The following is a 21,235-nucleotide window of genomic DNA, read 5'->3' on the forward strand; positions in this document are numbered from 1 at the left end:
TGACTTCGTTTAAATGTCAAATAACAACAGTTGCAAAAAAAAAAAAAAAAAAAAAAAAAACGCAAAGACCCAGCCGCTTTAGTTACTGTTGCTATGTCCGACAAGCTACACCGCGCTCACGCCAAACCATGATCTCACGCAATGAAAAACACATCGCGCAGCAGAGACACTGACAACACGCTGACAGACAAGACAGTCCTGGTTACTTTTGATTTTAAACAAAGTATCAACGTTAAAATTTGGTCATTTTTAAAGAAATTTAGACAATACCGTTTTTGTGGCTCTGTAATGTGTCTTTACAGATCGCTGTGGTGCCTGCTTGTGAACCGATCATCTCTTCTTTCTAGTTAATTTATAGCATAAAATAAACATGAATGAACATAAGAAGGAATGAAGTTTTAACTGCGGAAAGATGTCAGTAGGTCTACTCAGTACACTCCGTTTTTTCAAGTTCAAATCATCCAACGTTGAACTCTCCTGACTGCTTTGTCGGACAAAAAAAAAAAGGCGGATTCGGCGGATTATGATTGGCCAGATAGCCGTCAATCAAACTCCCCGCGAAGGGTCGATTCTTATTGGCTACCTGCCAATGTGGCAGGTAGATTGACAGTGTTACCCGCCAATTGCAGAATTCACCCGCATTTGGCGTGTGGTCGGGTGTTAATTTCAGGCCCTGAGTAGGGGTGTAACGATATTCAAACCGAACCGAAAAACCGCGATACACCACCCACGATACGTATCGCGATACTCTCATGGCGTACCGAGGACGCCCCGCCCCTGCTGACTGTCCCGGCTCATTGGACCTCATGTCTTATGTGTACACAACGAATACAGCGTTATAGCCTAACCACCATTAACAACCCATAATAGCAAGCTCCGTATTTTGTTACTTTCGATAATAAGCAAGGTGTAATCTTTCAAATTCTGTCTATTTGTTCACGAAATTCAAACAATAAATGCCGTTTTGGCGCTCTTTGATGTGGCGTGACAGATCACTGTTCTAGCTCCTCATTTAAAGCGGCAGCGCGGAGCGCGAGTAAACGCGATTCTCTTCCTCAGTTACAGAATAAACATGAATGGACACCTGAAGGTATGTTAAAAGATACAGTATACTTACTGAAAGGCATCATAACTTGTGTAATCAATCAATCAGTGTTTCAGCAGTGGAAAGACGCCAATAAAACGTCTTAGTTTGTCTGTTACCTCAGGCAAGTCATGCAGTGCCCACAGCTTGTTGGTTCCTAAATGAACTCTTGCACTAAATAAATGCACTATATTAGCCTACAGTATATAATATATTTTACTTAACATGTTAATGATTGATATCTTGATTATTTAATGTAGCCTATGTTTTAAATATCTGTCATGAAAATGACAGCAACTGTGTAAATATTTATATTTCAATAACAAATTAGAGTAGAAAACATGTTAATGAGAAAACTGCCTTATGTGCAGTTTACATGTTTTCATACAATGTGTTGAGTGAGTATTATATCTAAAAATAAATAGTATCTGAAATTAGGCTAAAAGTCTAGGCTCTGTTGTTAACCTTTAAGGTTATAGTAATGAGTGGGCGCCCTATATAGTTTACAGCATTATTTAGCAGATCTTTTTTTTTTTTTTATCCTTGCGAAAAGTTTAACTGTAATTGAATTATTTTAAAGACAAATACAGAATTTGTTCATTAAACCACTGTAAAAAAAAAAAGAAGCAGCAATTTTAGCTTTCTAAAACCCCCCACCCCACTGAACCGAACCGAACCGAACCGAGATGTGAAAACCGTGCGGCGTACCGAACCGTCAGTTTTGTGTATCGTTACACCCCTAGCAAGCAGACTTCTTTGGATAAAAAAGGAGAACTAAAACGAGAATCAATATCAGCGCGGTGTTTTCGAGATGCCGAGAGCTCCCATAGACAGTATATAAACGACAGCTCCACGTCCGAGACTTCGACCGCTCCTACATGTACTTTATTAAACAGGTGAGCACATTTACATATAACTAATCAATGTTATATAGTTCAACAATGATAAAATGTTAGAATATGATCTATGTTATTCTAATGTTGATCTAGCTTACTGCTAGTCTCATACAGACAAACTAACACATACATTTCAACACATTCAAATGCAGTTTAGTGTGATAGTGTAATGTTAGACTAAGTGAAACAGCGCTGCGTTACCTCACAAGTTTAACTTGTCTAATAAACTGACCTGTGAGTTGTAATTCTGCACTCGCGTGTAGTTCGGTAGAATGAAATGTCCATATTCCTTTTATATCCGCGGGACTCGCGTCGCGTGTGGAGCTGATAGCTGTCTCTTAGCAATCCCGAACTGCTTCATATCACAGTCATGATAAAAACATCGATGTATTCAGTCATCCATAAACATTATTAAATCGGTCGGCTTGACGTTGACGACAAGATCCATAATTCTTAGCAAATGTTGCGTCATCAAGCTACGCCTTTGTTATTGTAAGAGGTTAGCGACCCCTAGTGGAGAAAAAATTCCATACTGTACGTTTAAGCAAAGTGTCTTATATGTTTTTTGTCTACGACACAATAAGATTTTAGGAGTCAAAATCCCATAATCTGACACAGTGACTATCGTAACAAACAAGAATGGGATTTTGACTCCTAAAATCTTATTGGGGACATCTTACTCTTGCATTGTGTGTTCATGCATTTTGGGGGCAGTGAAGAGAGAGGTGTGTTTGTTTGTGTTGATTTTAAATATCAACATTGTTTCTCAGAAATCGCTTACTGCGCCTTTAATGCTCTGGCAATGAAAACCCTTCTTTCTACTGCTTCTAAAGCTTCTTTCAATATTGAGCGAGTGAGAAAGAGGCCGAAAGAGAGAGAGAGGGATGTTTAGGCTCATCAGGCTCTTCGGTGACCATTCTCACCTTCTCACTATTACCGTGATTTCAGTCACAGCGTCTCGTCTCTGAGCTCACAGCACACAAGCTCATGTTTTTGTTAAGCCTAATGCAATTTATAATGTGCTCAAATATTATTTGTAAGATCGCTCAAATATTTGTTTTCTCTCTTTTACTCAAACATAAGCTTCGAAACAATCTGTACTCTTTCGCTTTATTAATGTAAGATTGTATTTGCACTATTTTTTGAAAGAGAAGTTAGATTTTTAGTAAAGTTATATCTTTCCATTTCTCAGAATGATTACATTTTTATTTTATCTCTGATATAATATTATTTAAGAACGTGCACTTGACTTTGGGAATCCCGCACAGATTCAATGGAGACATCTGTTTGTGTGTGTGAGCCAGAGAAATGGTAAGTGTGCACAGCAGATGCTTCTATGCATTTGTATGGGTGAGTGTGGTCCTTTGCCCTGGCTAGACTTGACCTCTGACCCCCAGCTTTCAGCCAAGCATTGTCACAGAGAAGGTCAAGGCTACTGCACACATGTTCTGTCCAGACTCACTGGACGTCCAGAGCAGAGAGGGAATTATAAAGACCCAGACATTTGAACGTTTTCTATATGGGTTCACGGTTCAGAATATAGAGGTCTTTAATAGTTTTTTGATGTGGACAGTTCGAGACTGGAATTTTCTCCTGTGAAATATCTTTATCATCTTACATTATGAGATCTTTATTATGCGAACAATTTGCTGTCATTGTTTTGTCAGAGGGTAAATTATTTAAGAATAATATCATGAATACACTGGTGTAAATTACATTCTCAATTGTTTTAGCAGCTTGAAATATAATTTAACAATCGGGTTATTTATAATTCAAACTTCTGATGATACAAATTATATATTTAAACTTTTTATAATGTATTTATAATCATTTAATCACTCCATGCATGTTACCGATTGGATTTAATCATAAAAATACCAAGTATTACCAAGTACAAGACTCAATAAAGTGTGTGTAATATATATATACACATAAATAAACATTACTATTTTATTGTTTTTAAAATAAGTAGGCTACTCATCAAGCCTGCATTTATTTGATAAAAAATACAGAAAAAGACAGTAATATTGTGAAATATTATTACAATTTAAAATAATGGTATTATTATATTTCAATATAGTTTAAAATATAATTTATTTCTGTGATGGGGTAATTTTTTTCTTTCTTTTTTTGTGAAATAAATCAATACTTTTATTCAGCAAGGATGTGTTAAATTGATAAAAAGTCATAGTAAAGATTCATATCGTTCATATCATTCTTTTTTTTTTTTTTTTTTATAAATGTTGTTCTTTTAAACTTTTTATTCATCAATGAATCCTAAAAAAAGTATTACAGGTTCCAAGACAAATATTAAGCAGCAACTGTTGATAATAAATCAGCATATTAGAATGATTTCTGAAGGATAAATATATTAGATTTTAAAGTATATTAGAATTGAAAACCATTATTTTAAATTGTAACAATATTTCACAATATTACATTTTTTTCTGTATTTTTTAATCAAATAAATGCACGCTTGATGAGCATGAGACTTCTTTCAAAAAACATTAAAAATAATAATGTTTCCCAACTTTTGACCAGTACTGTGGGCCTATATATTACAGAACATGCATCGCGTTGTTCTTCACTTACACAAACTTCACTCCGTCCAAATGGAATTACGTCAGCATACGGAAGTTTGGATGCCCGCAAACCTCACGTGAGTAGCCTATCTGTTTTCATCAAGCCAACGCTTGAGCCTCGAAATAACGCAAATGAAAATTAGGCATTCGCTCCAGTAAAAGTAGTGAACACTATATTCTCTCAATATCGTTGACAACTCTTTGGTTTTTTTAAAAAATTGCGTTTTACAAACAAAACGCGTCATGACAGCTGTTCGCCTTTCATACCACAGTCCTGAAGCAACTTTGTACCTTGTTTAGACACAGCATCAGCATTACCACAGAAGGTATATTTGCATATCTTAAGGGGAAAAGCGCGTTTGGGTCCAAGTGTAAAAAACATAAAATAAAAAGTTCATACATCTGCAAAATGAGTTTAAAGTTATGAAGGCATAATGTGTTGTCAGGCGACTGTGACATATAGCAGCAGTTAAACATTCTGTAATGTTACTAGATTTTGGATGAAAATGAAAGGAAAATGAAAAAAAGAAAGGTTTTAAAAAACATATTTAGGATATTATTTTTTTGTATAGTACATATACAAGTATACAAGTAGAAATATAGGGGGGGAAATGATTAAATACGACATTATTGCTTTAAACAAAATCATCAAAAATATAAAACTCCATAATAAACAACCATGCAGCTTAAGACACTATTTTCCCTCAAAAGTGTACTCAAAGGATAATGCAAATGGCTTCCCCTCCTGTAATTCACCAGTGTATAAATGTTGTCATTTTGTCACATAAAAAGATCGTTAACATCAAAAAGTGCTCCAGCAATATGCTGTCTTTTGTGTCTGAGCGCATCAATCACCCTTGTGACACACTGTACACAAAATTGCAGGCTGCGACTAGTCTGTCTATATTTGCAGATGTCAACAATTGTTTACCAAGAATGTTTTTCAGTAGGCTAAATCAACAAAAATTAGGCAAAACTGTAAAACGGGTTTTACTGAACTCACTTTTGAGGAACCAAACCTCATCCTCCTCCTCCGTACATCTCAAAAAAAAAGAAAAAAAAGAAAAGAAGCATATTGCTTTCTTACAGTAATGCTTGCTATAAGGTTATAGGCTGCGTCCTATATGTTGGCGGTAATGTTGCAGAGGCTTTGGGATTTTGTCACTGATCAAAGCACTACTCCTGTACATTAATAAAGGCTTTTTTTGGTGCGAGTTTGATTAGCTGTAATGTGCCTGTCTGCTTGTCCATGTCTGACATGATCGTCAGATGTACAAGGCAAGAGGGGGGTGTAGAGAGTGTTGTGTTTCAACATTGCTGCCTTTTAAGGGCGCTGGGGCTAGATTTGTATTGATTTGAATTTGATAATGATTCTATTTGCTCTATTAAATTTGTATATATTCAAGGGCTCAGTTACACCCAGCTAGAGGGAAAAAAAAGGACAAGAAGAAAAACAAATTAGTGTGTGAGGGGTGGATTAAGTTGCATGTAATCTTAGAGCAGGGCCATTGGTTAGCATTATAGGAAGTGTCCGTTAAGTTACTAAGAACCAGACACAAAGGCTCGGTGGAAGTGTGTGCGCTGTGGCTATTATTGCGTGTGTGACCACATGGATTTCAGTAAGCCTTTTTTTATTTGTCCTTGTCACACCTATTTCCACGCTCATTTGTGCAAGTTCCAGCATATTGCACACAGACACACTTGTGGTTGAGGGTCTAGATGTGTCAGAAGGCCAGTGGGTCACCTGTTATTAACAGACTTGGCACTTGAAGGTTCCTCATTGATGGTAGTCAGTGGGCCTGCCAATACCTGTCCACCTCCATCATCTATAGACAGAGGTCATTATCAGGCTGTGACACAGACCTCTGGGATTGAGCAGTAACACTGGCCGACCCCTGGCCGCTCGGGTCAATGGTCCTCTGGCCGGCACGAACGGCTCTCCTCATTCACACGCTCACAATCTTCGACATATTTCAGCGGCCTCACAAGTCCGAACGTGCCTCCACGCAAATGACAGATTATCACCAGAGGACAGTGTGAAGTGAATCCCACTAGTGAAGTTCCACACTTTTTGGGCTGTAATATTGGGTTTTTATTCTCCATCTCAGTCTATCCCTATCTTTGTTCATCTTTCTTTATAAGAGCATATGCCACAGTGTGTAATGGAAAAACACTTTAGGGTCCAATTCTCACTATTAACTAGTTGCTCATCATGCATATTACTAGAATATTAGCTGTTAATTAGTACTTATAATGCATATATGAATGCCTTAATTCTAGTTCTCTTAGTCCTACCCAATACCTAAACTTAACAACTACCTAACTAACTATTAATAAGCAGTAATTAGGAGTTTAGTGGGGCAAAAGTTGTAGTTAATAGTTAGTTAATAGTGAGAATTGGACCCTAATCTAATGTGCGACCTAAGGCCAGCATATAGTAAGCATATATATATATTCTAGGAATTTGAAGCAATTTTCACTCATAAATTGCTTGCAAAATTTCACAAAAAACAAAGAAACGGCAAGTAACACATTTAATTGAACTTGAATTTTTGAAGCAGAAAGGCTGAAATAGTACTTTCTTTTAAAGCATACTTCAACAGTTTATTTATAACGTCATTTTTTTAATGAGGTGTAGCCACGACTCACGAGAAGCTCAGATTGTGCAGAGCTGCAATCTAGACAAAGAGTTTTGTTTGAGCAATTTGATTATTCACTACATAATTCCACTGTCATTTTTCAAAGTTTTAATTATTTCCCCATTTTAGAACAATAGTAATGATAAAGAATGAGTAGATGTGTCTAAACCTTTTATCTGCTACTGTTTAAAAAAACTTTAACATTTGGTATTTCACACCCGCAAAGGAAATAGCCTGATCCATGCATAATTGATTAGCTGTATGATTGCATGAGTTTAATGTCCTTTTTCTGTGGTGGAAGACTGATCTCAGGGGGCTGTTTAGTGTAATAGGATGCTGATATTTTAATTCTGATCTGTGAGAAGAATGGCACGTATTTATGTCACTTCCTCTTCTCGAGAATGTTTGACCACACCACTCAAATCACTCTAATTAAGCACGGTGGCCCAAGGTTAAGCTGGCTTTAATTGCCTGTCATTTCGATAAACAGAGAATTTGTTTGTCTCACGTTCCAGTTTGAGAAACAAGTTATTCGCAGTGTGATTGTGTATGGCATCAGAAATCAAATTGGAGTGATGCTGTGTGTGTGTGTGTGTGTGTTTGTCCGCGTGTGTGAGGGTGATGCATATCATAATGAACTCTTGAACCTGTGACCCAGACAGAAAAGCATGAAGTGTGTGAATTGCTGTCGAAAACAGCAGCTAATGACTTAAATGCTCTAAATAGTGCACAACACTTATCACATGGATAATAGCATCTAGCATCTCTTAGTGTTGATGATGGGTTGATGTCATGTATCCTGTTGTTGCATGCATGCATATACACCAATGTTTGGGCTTTGAAAAAAAAAATGTTTGCCGCTTAAATTTTCATCTTTGGACAGCTGTATGAATGTGCATGTAAGAGAGAGCAGAGGTCAGTGCACTTAGCTTCAATTGCGTGGCTGTAACCAAGCAAAGCCCGTCCACCACGTCCTCCCCGGTGGGGACGCTGGAGGTCTCGCACCGAAACCAGAGCCAATGAAGTCCGAAACGCACCGTTCATCTTCCAGATGGAATGATTTACAGATTTATTCGGGACCACGTGTCTCTGGAGATCCAGTCAGGGAACATTTATATTCTTTAAGCTATTTATAAAAATAAAACAGTTGAGGTGCATTTGGAGCATTCTAAGGCCTGAATCAATGTAAACAAGAAAATGACTAGTGAAAGGATGGAAAGGAGTGGACACTGCTACAGAATTTGCGATTTCGTCAATCCTATAAGATCTTTACAAATCACACTGTACGACATGGATCTAATAAATTTGGGTACGACATGTATGTTGACTGTACAGTGATGACACCTATTGAACCGTAGGCTACGACGCAAGTTAGTATAGAATAGGGGTGTAACGATACCCTCATGTCACGATTCGATACATACCACGATACTGAACTCACGGTACGATATTATTGCGATACAGCAAGACATATGGTAAAAGGCAATCAAAATGTACCGTTGATTAAAATGCTAAATTTGGTATTACATTAGGGGTTGAAATGAATAGGCTTGGTGCTGATAACCCAATGCACAGGACGATGGTGACACCAGAATAAAAATATTCATGATTCTGAAGCTGAAAATACAGAATTATTTTAGACAAATATGCCTGCACTCTGTCACCACTAGATATGTTTAAAATAATGTACGCCACTTTTTACTGGTAACGTAAGACATTTGGCATTATCAGGACCCACAAATATTCCAATATGCATTTTATATATTATATTCAACATTAGTAGTTTAATGTAGTACTGACACTAAAACTCTGTAAACTTGAATTTTTTCTCACACAGTCATTTTTATTTTGGGTGAACTATACACAATACATATTGTCACTATCCACGATACATATTGTTGCATTTTTGTATTGCGATATATTATGACGCGATATATTGTTACACCCCTAGTATAGAATAGCGGTAAACAAATAGAGCAAGTCGCACTTTGGCAATCGTGGTTTTTATGTGCTCTTAAAAAAAGAGGAGGAAGCAAAAGAGGAGAACATGAACGTGGTCATGGCCAGGGAAAAGAGGCCAACTTGGCATGTCAATTATGGAGTTTGAGGTTTTTAAGTTTTAGCACCATAGGTCGTACAAGGTTGTTGCAGCAAACACGCTGTGAGATGATCATGCTAAATTTCTGAGACGGTCAGAAAATGATCGCAGGCTATCTTTGCTCGCAAAACTGACAACGGCTGTCTCACTGTACGACGTAGGACCAGCGTTTAGGAGCCACGGCCACAGAAATAGCCACCATTGGTCATCTTTCGTCTGGGACAGCCCAAAATCGTACATTGTGTACCGGGCATTTGGTAGATTGAGGTCGTCCTGGAGAAGGAGGGGCAAATAAAAACACAGAGAAGCAACAGAGCTTGTTCTTTCTTCCATGTGTTACCATCCCAGATGTAGAAGAAAGCCATTTTTTTCACCCTGCAACCTTTTATTATTATGCTCAATGAAGAGGGAAGACTGGATTTCACTCCTTTGATTCTCTCATCCCTCAGACACAGCCACCTGTCTCTTCCCTACATTCCCTTCCTTTGTCTCCTCAATAAGTATTTTCGTGCGGAGTGGAGAGAGGGAAGAGGAAAATGACTGCTGAGGAAAATAGAAGGTGTGAAAGTGAAATGCACAGGGAAAAAAACAGATGGAAGAGAGGAAATGATTGAAAAGAGGAAGTATTGAAAGCAGCGATGTGACCTTTTTTGCTGTTTTTCAGTCTTTTGCTCTCCATTCTGTCTCTCTCTTTCCTGCCTCGCTCGTCCGGCATCAGTTATATCTGCTGGTGCAGGAGCCATTTTGTGGCCTGTCTCATTACGGGGTGTTTTATTCAGTGCTGGTCATCGGGGCAGGCGTCAGCTGGAGCGTGTGTGTGTGTGTGGGGTGGGGGAACGAGGGGCTGCAGGGGGTCAGGATTAGACAGACACACCCCTTGGCTTGAAAGCTTGAACCTCAAGTTCATCACTCCAGACAATGGAAAGCTCTTCAGAAAGCCATCGGGGTCTCCGTGACAGAACGATGGCTTTACTCCGCAAATCGGTTCTTTCGAACTGTTTGTTTTGTTCATTCGTTCATTCTGTTTGTTTGTTTTATTACCTGGTTTCATAGCTCAAAAAAGCATGGACTTCTCAATTATCTGTAGATTATCAATTTTATTATTCATTTTTATTTCTTCTAAGGAATTTTTGGAGAAACTTCTGATAAAGAGACATACAGAGACATTTGATACAGAGTAGAACTATACAATTTTATCTATTAAATAGCACCGATAATTTGGTCTTGGAAGAATTCGAGTTCATATGGAAATCACTGGCGTATGATTTCATTTTAGTTTAAGTTTCAGTAATTTTATGTGCGTTTGTCATTTTTATTAATTTTTTTGTTTATTTTTATTTCCCTTTTAGTTTTAGTAGTTTACTGCATCTTATTTTAATCCAGTTAGTTGCACCATTTCTAATTTTCGTTTAAGTTTTTCATCTAATATTCAAATTTATTTTGAGTTTATTTCAATTGTTGATAGTGATTTTAAATAATTTTCTATTTAGTTTTTCTGGATAAAAGTCTTAAAAGCAAGTGACTTAAAAGTCAAATGGGAAGGCTACAATTTTTAAAGTTAATGACTGTAATGACAATTTTTGCTTCTTATCATAAAATATTTGTTTACTAATTGATGTGAATTGTTGACATGGAAAGCTTTTGCAAGTCCAATTTGCGAACGGACGAGTTCAACCGGAGAACGGGTTCAAAAGAACGTTTCGAGTCCTGCTCTGCTTATAATCTCTCTGTCTGGTCTTTCTTTCTCCCCCTGTATCTATGTCAGAAAATACTTCACTCTGTGACCCATAACCTTGCTGTCCTAATGGGGTCACAGTATGGCACATGAGTCATTCACACAGTCAGTGTATGAGTGTTCTTATTGGCCGGTCATTCTCTATTGCGACCTACACACACACACAACGGTAGAGTGTCTCCCTTCACATATTTTCTATGGGTTAAACATGAACTGACACCATCACATAAGAAATGTCACCGGCCACCAGTCTGCTGTTTAAAATGGCTGTAATGTTAGGAATGGACGCCACTACTGAGCATGAGCAGAGCATGAGTTTTCATGAAGCACAACATCGCTGTTTACAGTGATCTAAAAATGGCATGATACTCAACCTTTATAAAATGAATGTCTACTACTGTGAGATATTTGTAATTATTTGCACCTAAATCAAACAGAGACATGTAGATGTCCCCACATTCAGATTATTCAGTTTGGTGTAAGACAATAGAATATTTTTTTTAATAGAAAAGAGAATATCTTTAATAACTCTGTGAAAGTTTCAGGTCTTTAGTTAAAAAAAGGGGGGGAGGAACTAAGGTGGGATTAATGAAAAGGCAATTTTGGCCTGAGCAAATTATCTTTTTGAAATTAATACTTAATATTTTATTATTTCCATATATATTTTATGTGCTCTTTGCATTTTTTGCAAATATAATGTATCCGTCCACATTCATTTCGCCACACTGCCTTGATGAGTACTTCAAATGTGAATTAAAGCACTCCATTTTTAGGGAGAAAATGAGTAATAATTCAGAAATATTAATAATATATAATCATAATGCTGTTCAGGAGAATTGAAAGTTCAAAAACAGCAGGAAAGAAAAGAGGCAGTCACAGAAAGAGCCGAGACAGGTGGAGACATGGAGGCAGAGAGGGTCCTGACTGGAGTTGTGTCATGTTAAGTGTTTTGCCGCGTCCGTGTGAGTGTGATGTTGGACTGGTTGAGGTTTGGGGCAGGTAATTGTGTGTAGGGAGGGTTGGTTAGTCATTTATAGTGTGCCAGACGAGTTCTCCTCAGAGAAAGCTAATTGAGAATGAGCGTTAACAGGTCTCCCCCACCCCGTCAGCTCGGGCAGTTGTACTTAACCCATTTAAAAGTCCCTGCCAACACAGGCACCCTTATTAATATTAATTGTCCTTCGTGTTAATTTTAGCCAATGGATATCTCAGTGGGCTTGTAAAATGCTGAAGATGACAGCACTACTGAGGGATTCACGAATATCCTCCACCACCTCCTCCCTCCATTCCATTCTAATCTTTTTTTCCCTCTTTCCTGAACCTTGGAAAAAGTCTTTCTTTCTTTCTTTCTTTCTTTCTTTCTTTCTTTCTTTCTTTCTTTCTTTCTTTCTTTCTTTCTTTCTTTCTTTCTTTCTTTCTTTCTTCCACTTAAATTACCTCTGTAAGGGAAATGAGTTCTTTTTTTAACCATGGCTTTTAAAACTGATGTATAAAAATTTGGATGATTATGAGTGTATTAGAATGATTGAGTTGTAATAGTACCTGTTCTACTCTAAGCCTTAATGGTTGTGCTGAAATGGCTGTGACTATTTCCTCCGCACCCTCATCTTACCCGCACACAATGGCTTTCTGAACTTCACCAGAATGAGCCATTCAGATGGTTTGGGGGAAAGGCAAGAACCGAGGCGGCTTTCTCTATATACTTTTTTTTTTTTTTACTTCGACGTGCCTTGTTATGTGAGGTGTGCTGGTCGTTGGTCTGACGTCTGATATCTGGGTTGTGAAGGATGGGGTTTGTGGTTATGTCCGAGCTTGAAAGAAATATGAATCATTGGTTTAGTGTGTGGTTTGGGTTTTCTAGGACTGCTGTTTTTGGCCTACAGGGGCCTGTTGCCTAGCTCTGTAAGAGTAGCTAAAACCAGTGATTCTTGACTAAAAAAATGAATAATGCAACCTAATCATTGAAAACCGATATTAATATGTTGTTTGCTGGGGACACATTACATGTTACGTAATCAGATTACTTTTTTCAAGTAACTAGTAAAGTAATGCATTACTTTTAAATTTGCAACAAAACATCTGAGTTACTTTTTCAAAGAAGTAACGCAAGTTACATTTTCATTTATTGACTGACAGCTCTCCTGTCTCCGAGAGAAATCATTGTTTGTTCATGTTGTTAATGTTCAATCAACATTAGTCTTGAAATCCCGGCGTTTTATCATCTCACTTACACAAAAACAGATCCAGTATGGCTAATAATGAGTAAAAACAGTGAAATGCAAACTCAGATTATTACAGAAACCTTTATGTATTTAATCTCACTTTATTAACCACTGTCTTTGCTGCTGACTTTTGCTTATCAAATTCAACCATACTAATAAGCAAAAATGAAAAGAAAAAAAAAAAACAAGCCCAACCCGGGCGAGGAAATGTACTGCAATTTTTTTTTTTTCTTATTTAAAATTTTTTTAAACTGATATTTTATCTAATAATATTTATTCAAGAATTTAAAAAGAAGATATTTTTATTGACCATTTAGGTTTACTTATTTTTTTATTTATTTGCCTGATTTATTTGATAGTTTGGGAACTGAGGCTATCTTGCGTGAAAGTGTGGACCCATTGGATAGCATTATTCTCAATTTTAGATATAGGCAGTACCACACTCGCACACACACAGGCGCGTGCGCACACACACACAATGAATTGAAGTCATTTTGAAGAAAAATGAGAGGCAGGGTGATTTTGGACAGCTTGGAGAAGCTGCCAGTGATGTCATTAAGAGACACCGGCCTGATAAGGCATGCGGACTGGCTGAATAAATAAATAAATTAAATTAATATCTTATATATTCTTTTCACCTCCCTCTAGGCCTCGCTCACCAAATCATGACCACTGGCTATATCTCAAACCCCCCACAATAAAATCCTCGCACCCTTGACCCTACCCCCCCCCCCCCCACACACACACACACACACACACACACATCCATCCCCCTTTTCCATCTATCCGTGTGTGCGGAAGGGGGGAAAACTGAATGCGGCTTGGCAATAAATAATAAATTTGACTAATACACATTCAGCCTGAGTCACAATTTAGTGCACCCATCCGCCCCCCTCCGCCGCGTCCCACAGAGACAAGCGGTCGAGGGACCGAATCCGAAAGAGAGTGAGGCAGTCCCTCTGCAAAAACATGTGGCAGCTCGATAATAGGCTAAAATAACCAGAATCAGACAAACAAGAAAAGCAAGAGACTAGAAAGCATATTATAACTCATCCATCTGGATCATTCAAGTAGATTGGGAGCAATCCCTTGTCGAAATTGTCTTCTAAACACTTAGAAAGAAAAGAAATCTGCATGTGTGTATTCTCGCACCGGCTCCGCCAAAGGTACGCGTGCGGTTGCGTGAACGCCAGAGCCGGCGTCTACCTCTCCAGCCAGCCAGCGACTAGGAGAGCGTACTAGTGTTTGTGTGTGTGTGTGTGTGTGTGTGCGAGAGAGAGAGAGAGAGAGAGAGAGAGAGAGAGTGAGAGAGAGAGAGACACGGAGAGAGGGAGAGAGTGGGGGTATTATGCACTCTAGATGTTGGCTCTTGCTTTAAGCAGCCTGCCTGCAAGCCCAGGTACAGCACGCCGGCTCTCTAAATAAGCAGCACATTCAGGAACCCCATCAGGACAGTAGGCAGGGCTGCAGCCTGGGTGTGAAATCACACTAATGCGCCCGCTCTAGTCAGGTTGAGCAGGATCACTCACTCTCTCTCACTCACACACTACCGTTCCTCTACTACTGTAGCCCCAGCACCAGCAGCCAGAAGACAAGTGTGGATTGGACGTCAAGGAGGGCAAGAAAGAAAGGAAGGAGAGAGACAGAAAGGTCAGTACACTGCTTTCTGCTCTTTGGAGTGCTGTTCCACTCTCTCTCTCTCTCTCTCTGTATGTGTGTGTGTGTGTGTGTGATGGAGCTGGGACTGCTGCGTGGTGTTGGCTGAAAGTATTGATTGTAAGAGAGTTTGTGGGGAGTGCACGCTTGTTTGATCCTGCCAGGTGTGAGCGTTGGCTTGTTGGGGGGCTTTGGATTCAGGAGCAGGCCAACTGCCATTATAAGTGTCTGCAAATTCACAGGTGCCATGTCGCAGGTTTTATGTGTGCGAAAGACAAAAATGTCTCGTGTTTGTAGCGTTATAGATCTGATTGAGTCAGAAACGGGGTGTTGTGTCTCTGTTTGTGTGTGACGGGGGTGTCGGGGTCTATATTTAGGCACTGGGGGGGGGGGGCTGGCTTACTGGTCAGATACAAAGATTTGGGAGGGGGGGGGGGGGGTGTTCAGGAAAATATATTAAGTCACCATTTGAGTCATAGTGATGCGTCTGCGTGACGGACAGCCGTGCCGTACGCAGGACTTACGTACACAGCGTTGACATATTACACACGGGGGTCACTGCACTCATGACCCGAACGCACATGGGTGAAACCCTCCGTCAGGAGAAACACACTTTCACCCTTGAACATGGATTCCAGCTCAACGTCAACTACAATCTTATGAACGCTTTAGTAAACAATTTTTGACAAATTTTTTTTTTAACATTTTACCGTATTATTTACATTAGTAATTGTGTACACACACACATCAGGCCTTTTTTACAGGAAAAGAAAACACTTTCCCCCTTGAACATGGATTTCACTCGCTGTCAACTACAGCCTTATGAATGTTTTTGATTGTAAATTTTCACCTTTTTCATATTATTCATTAGTAATTGTAACTTGTACATTCAAACACCTGATTTTTTGACAGGACAAAGTTCAAATTGACTTGTTGTGTCATGCTGATGTTACTCTATGGGCCTCTTCTCATAGTTCGTGTCAACATTCAGATGCCTCGCACCCCACATGCAATGGAATAGGCGAGATTTACCAAATTGTCGGCAACACTAAAGACATCAACACACACATTTCAGCCATCTATCATGGCTGTCGCTGCATTTCTGTGGCGACAGTGATTTATTTCAGCGCGGGAGCCCATTTGAGCTGTGATGGAGAAATAAGCAGCACCCAGTCTGGCTGGAGGACTGAATGCTCACACACACATATTAACACAGCACGACGAGATACACCCTTGCGAGACTTCCCGCTCGCCTCACGCTAAACGCTAGAGCAAATGTGTAAAAGTTAGTCTATATTAATATGTTTTTAAGCATCGGTTGATTCGCAGAAGCATTATGAAGTTGGGTTTTTCTATTTAATCTTATTTATTCTAAATGTTAACACCAGCTGTATTGTAAAATTGCAAACATATGTGAGATGTAAAAAGGAAATAATTCTGCTTCCAAACCACATGGTGTGCTGTGCTGCATCCGCTCTCCTCTAGACTGAAAACTCTGCACGGAGATACTCAGAGGACAAGTGCTTTCACACACACACACGCATGCACACACACACACACACACACACACTATGAAACAGTGGCTGAGTTTTACCAGCAAGAGTAGAGCATGATTTGGATTTCACAGCATGTGTTTTTGTGTGTAGCTTGAGTTGCTGCCGGCGAGCTCTGATTTTCCTCCAGTCGAGTGTGTGCAAGTGTGTGTGCGTCCTCATCTGGCTGTCTTAAGATGATAAATTCTTACTTCATGGCTCTAACTCTACAGGCAGATTCATCAGAATGAACACACACTTGCATACATACGTAGGCTAGCACTTTAAATCTAAGATAACTATATAGTCATTGCTGTGTGTGTTCGTACGCTTCAGCTTTTGATTTTGATCAAAGATCGTGTGTTCGTGCGTCATTTTCAATGCTATTTTAGGGCCCAGGTTTGTTTTGTGTTTACGTATGTGCCCATTTCTTGCCATGTCTGCTGACAGAGTGTATTACTGCATGATTTAAGTGCATGTGTGTATGTTCGGTGGTCCAGGTCTCTGTACTGGTTGGAGTGGATGGCTGTATCAGTAGCTGGGATCTCAGCTTGGCCTGCTTGTGTCAGGGTAGAGAGAAAGAAAGTAAGAGATGAGGGTTGCATCACAACACTGTATAACTATTACATAGTATTTTGTTGTGTAATATACGTGCAATATATACTGTACATTTTTTTTCCAATTTGATTCGATTTAGATAGTTTCACATATATTTATATTATACTATACCATGTATTTCTAATCATAATGTGCATTCAAATGTCATTTTAGGCTTTTGTAATTATTACACCGCAAAAAATTGTGTGTTTGTACAGAATTTGAGCAAGTATCCTTCTTAGTATTAGGAAACATTACTTGCATAATACTTTTTAAATAAAATTAGAATTTGACATAAACTGTAATATTTCGATTAAATGGTAGTATTGTAGTGTTCCCAGGACACGGCCTTGATTTAGCCAGTTAGCTGATGTGCAGCTGTGCTAGTAAATATGGAGGTTTTCGGCTCTGCTCTGATAACATGACCAAAATTCGGCTCTGCACCTCAAATCCAGGATTAATGACAGCTTTTTGGGGCTTAACACAGACAGTCATTCATATGGACGAGAACAGCGTGGCCGGCCTCTATCCCGTCTTATCGTCTGGGAGAGGCCAGAGATGCTCCACGCATGTGCTGTGGCTTCATACGCTGACCCTATTGAACTGTGAACTGAAGATTGACCTGCTAATGTAAATGTGTTCAGTCTAAGCATCACATTCAGATGGTTTATATTAGTTACTGTCACTCTGTGTGTCATTTCAGTCTGTAGTTGTGGTGTTTGTGGTAAAGTGACGGTGACCATCATGGCGGCAGAGATATTATTGGCTTTTTACAATCTACATGGCACAAGTTCTGGCAATTCAGTGTACATTAACAACACAAATTGGTTGTATACATATAATATATGAACCATATTTGGTAATAATTATTATTTAACACCGATTATAAAGGTAACACTTTACAATAAGGTTTTGTTAATTTCAACATTTTATTAATACATTATTCAAATCAAATGTATTATTTGTTAACATTAGTTAATGCATTGTGTTCTAACATGAACAAACAATTAACAGCTGGATTTATATTAACTAACTATAAATACTGTGACAAATGTATTGCTCATTGTTAGTTCATGTTAGTTAATACATTAATGTTAACGAATGAGACCATATTGTAAAGTGTTACCATTATAAATTGTCTAAATGAATATGATTCTTGATTCTAATAATTTACCTCAAATATTAATTTGCTGTATATTGTAACATGTTAATGTAATTTAATATAAACTAATTAATTAAAATAAACGATATTAACATAAATTAATCTATTTGATGTATAATCAATTTATAATTAATCGTCATATAAACCCTACTAATGACCTACTAGTCATTTTCTTTTGTAGAACAAATTGAATTTAATTCTCCTTTTTTTTTTTTAAAGAGAGAAAAGCAAATTAAAACTTGATACAATATTATATTAAAAATGTTTTATTGCATTTGTTGGTATTTTAGTGAGGATATCATTAGTTGCATTTATTTATTAAGAATAGGTTTGAATTGGAGCTTGTGTTTCCAGGCGGTGTCTGAACTGTGTTCATTTCTCTTGTGTGTTGTGTGCTGCCCCGAGGACATGTGGATGTTCTGGTTAGAGATGTGCTTATCTGAGCTGCTGGCAATATTTCAGTTGATCAGAATGAAATCGGTGCAATAGCCTACTAATGACACTGATCTACAGTATTAAAAAGAATGTGTTGTGAATTAAAGTATATTAAAATCCAGGCATGATTTTGGTGCCCGTTTCAAATTCTTTAAATCCTGTATCTTGGTGCTCACAAGGAAGCGTGCGAGTCCAGCATGCTGCGTTCGCAGGAGACGAGCCTATTGGCTGCACGAGATGATTGACACCTGTTCTCTGCCTATAAGACATCTCAGTCCGCGTTGACAGAGCATCCAGGAGCCGTGGATTGGTTGCTTGTTTTTTGATGTGCATGTTTACATGCATCAGCACAGGCACAACAATCTAGAATCTGCTCAACCCCTTTGTGACGTCTGCTAAAAGTGGCCTCCTGAATTTAATTTACACCAGTGCACAAAAAAAAAAAAAAAAACCTTAATCTTTAATCCTAAGAATCCTGAACTGAAGAACCGGAATGCTAGAGTTAGATAGGTGGAAGAAAAAAGAGCACTTTCATGTTCCGCCTGCTGTTTGTTTTGTGTTAGGACATCATTACGAAAGAGACGCAGAACGCCCAAGGCAGATACAAAAAGAAAAAAAAAGTTGGCGTGCGTCTGGAATTAATTTAATTACACAAGTTTGCTTGATTTGCACGTCTTCTCCTGACATCCCCGTCACAGTGTTTGTTGTGCTTCCTTGTTGTTGTTGTTGCTGCTCCTCCACCGTGCCGTGCTGTTCTGTTCTGTTCCATGTTAGTCGAATGTGTAAAATCCCTCAGAGGGTCTGAGGAGCGATCGCGCCGTCTGGGGCAAATACAGATGCTCATCTCGCATCTCATTCCATCTGATTACTGCACTCATGTGGATAATCCTCATCAAACTCTCGTGTCTGGGCTTCTGTGATACACTCATACTGTACGTGCAGCCAGATCAAACAAGAGCTTTGGCTTTCCAGCCATCTCGGTTTATTTTCTATGTCACTGATATCCAAAGGGCTTATTAGTTTACCTTCTTTGTCTTCCCCCCCTCGTCCGCCTCTTTTCCATTTTTGAGAAGCACCGAGAGGAAGAGAGAGGGCTGTCTTGCACCTCGCAGAAGCGTTCGGATCATTTGTAGGCCTGAATCACACATTCTAACTGAAACACACATCCAGTTAAAATATGATAATTCAATCCCGCTCTGTTTTTATTAAATCACGCTCTCGGAATGCTGCGCTCTGCCTGATAGCGCTGTTATTGTTTGTGTAAAACACATTTTCTTTTTCTGCCTCTCTCTCTCTCTCTTTTGGGCTGGGGGTAGATGTTAGTAGCCAGTATGGGGAGGTAGTACGTCAGAGAAGACTAAAATGAGATTTCTCAGCGTGTCGTGTGTGTGTGTGTGCGCGCACATGGGACGTGATGTGTGAGACTAATGGCTGTCGGTTTGGTGCCTTGGTGTTTTCATTCTGCCTTCTTGTCCTGTAATCGGGGAAAAAAGACAAGAGGGGGGGGAAACAAAGAAATAATGCGAAAAGAAAGAAATAGAGAGAAATAGAAAGAAAGACCGAAAGCAGGAGGGGAGGAGAGTGTGTTTATTCCTCCATCCCCCTCCCCGTCATCCGCCTCTTCTCTCTACCTCTGGAATATAATCCACTATCTCCTGACCTTCAAATCATGCCGCGCTGCAGTCATTCCAATTCACTGGCCACTATGAGCGTGAAATGTCCTCTAGCCCATTTCCCTCTCTCAGCATGGCCTCACTTCCTCTTTCACTCTCTCCGCCCCTGCACGTATTACACACATCATGATCATGCTCCAAGAAAGCCTGAACACACTGAACATGTCACCATTTTCTTTTTTCCTCTATAAGTCAATTTAATTCTTTCTATCTATCTATCTATCTATCTATCTATCTATCTATCTATCTATCTATCTATCTATCTATCTATCTATCTATCTATCTATCTATCTATCTATCTATCTGTCTATCTTTCTATCTATCTTAAATGAGTCTGATTTTGGCTAATTGGAATAATCCGAATATAACAATAATATGATAATTTTGATATTTTAAAATGGCTATTTCTCTTTATTAAAATAGTGACCATATTGTTTAAAATTATATTTTATCAGCCTATCATGTCTACAATATATAAATAACTGTGTGTGTGTGTGTGTGTGTACATGTTTTTCTATCCCGGTGGGGACTGAATGCACAGACTCATGGGGACTCGTGTCACCTTGGGGACCTAAATTGAGGTATCCCCATGAGGAAACAAGCTTATAAATCATACAGAATGAGTTTTTTTGAAAATGTAAAAATGCGGAAAGTTTTCTGTGATGGTAGGGTTAGTGTTTGTACAGTATAAAAACCATCATGTCTATGGAGAGTCCCCACAAAGATAGTTAACGAGACGTGTGTGTGGCTCAGGTATTCCCTACGTTGAGGAAAACCACTTATAAATCAAATTAAATTATGTTTTTAGAAAATGTAAAATGAGTTTTCTGTGATAAGTAGGGTTAGTGTTAGTGTTAGGCCATAGAAAATATCATTTACCTGATATAAAATCAATGGAAGTCTATGCAATGTCCTCACTAATAT

The 21,235-nt window shown here is 38.6% G+C and overlaps 1 protein-coding gene across 3 annotated transcripts in view; it reads left to right on the forward strand.

The window, feature by feature from the left end:
• The window catches only part of zfhx3b (zinc finger homeobox 3b), a 267,683-nt gene that overhangs the window by 21,258 nt on the left and 225,190 nt on the right, over window positions 1-21,235 (forward strand). Inside the window, exon 1 of one of the 3 annotated variants that reach the window (XM_079865445.1) lies at window positions 4,621-4,639. The exons of 1 other annotated variant lie outside the window; for it this stretch is intronic. The gene's annotated coding sequence lies outside the window, so the exon portion shown is untranslated. Of the gene's footprint in view, window positions 1-4,620; window positions 4,640-14,633; window positions 14,907-21,235 lie in introns of those variants that run through there. One more of the 3 variants, XM_079865443.1, reaches the window with a different exon arrangement.

The sequence above is a fragment of the Squalius cephalus genome (assembly GCF_949319135.1).
Source record: "Squalius cephalus genome assembly, chromosome: 3".
In the NCBI taxonomy this organism is placed as follows: Eukaryota; Metazoa; Chordata; class Actinopteri; order Cypriniformes; family Leuciscidae; genus Squalius; species Squalius cephalus.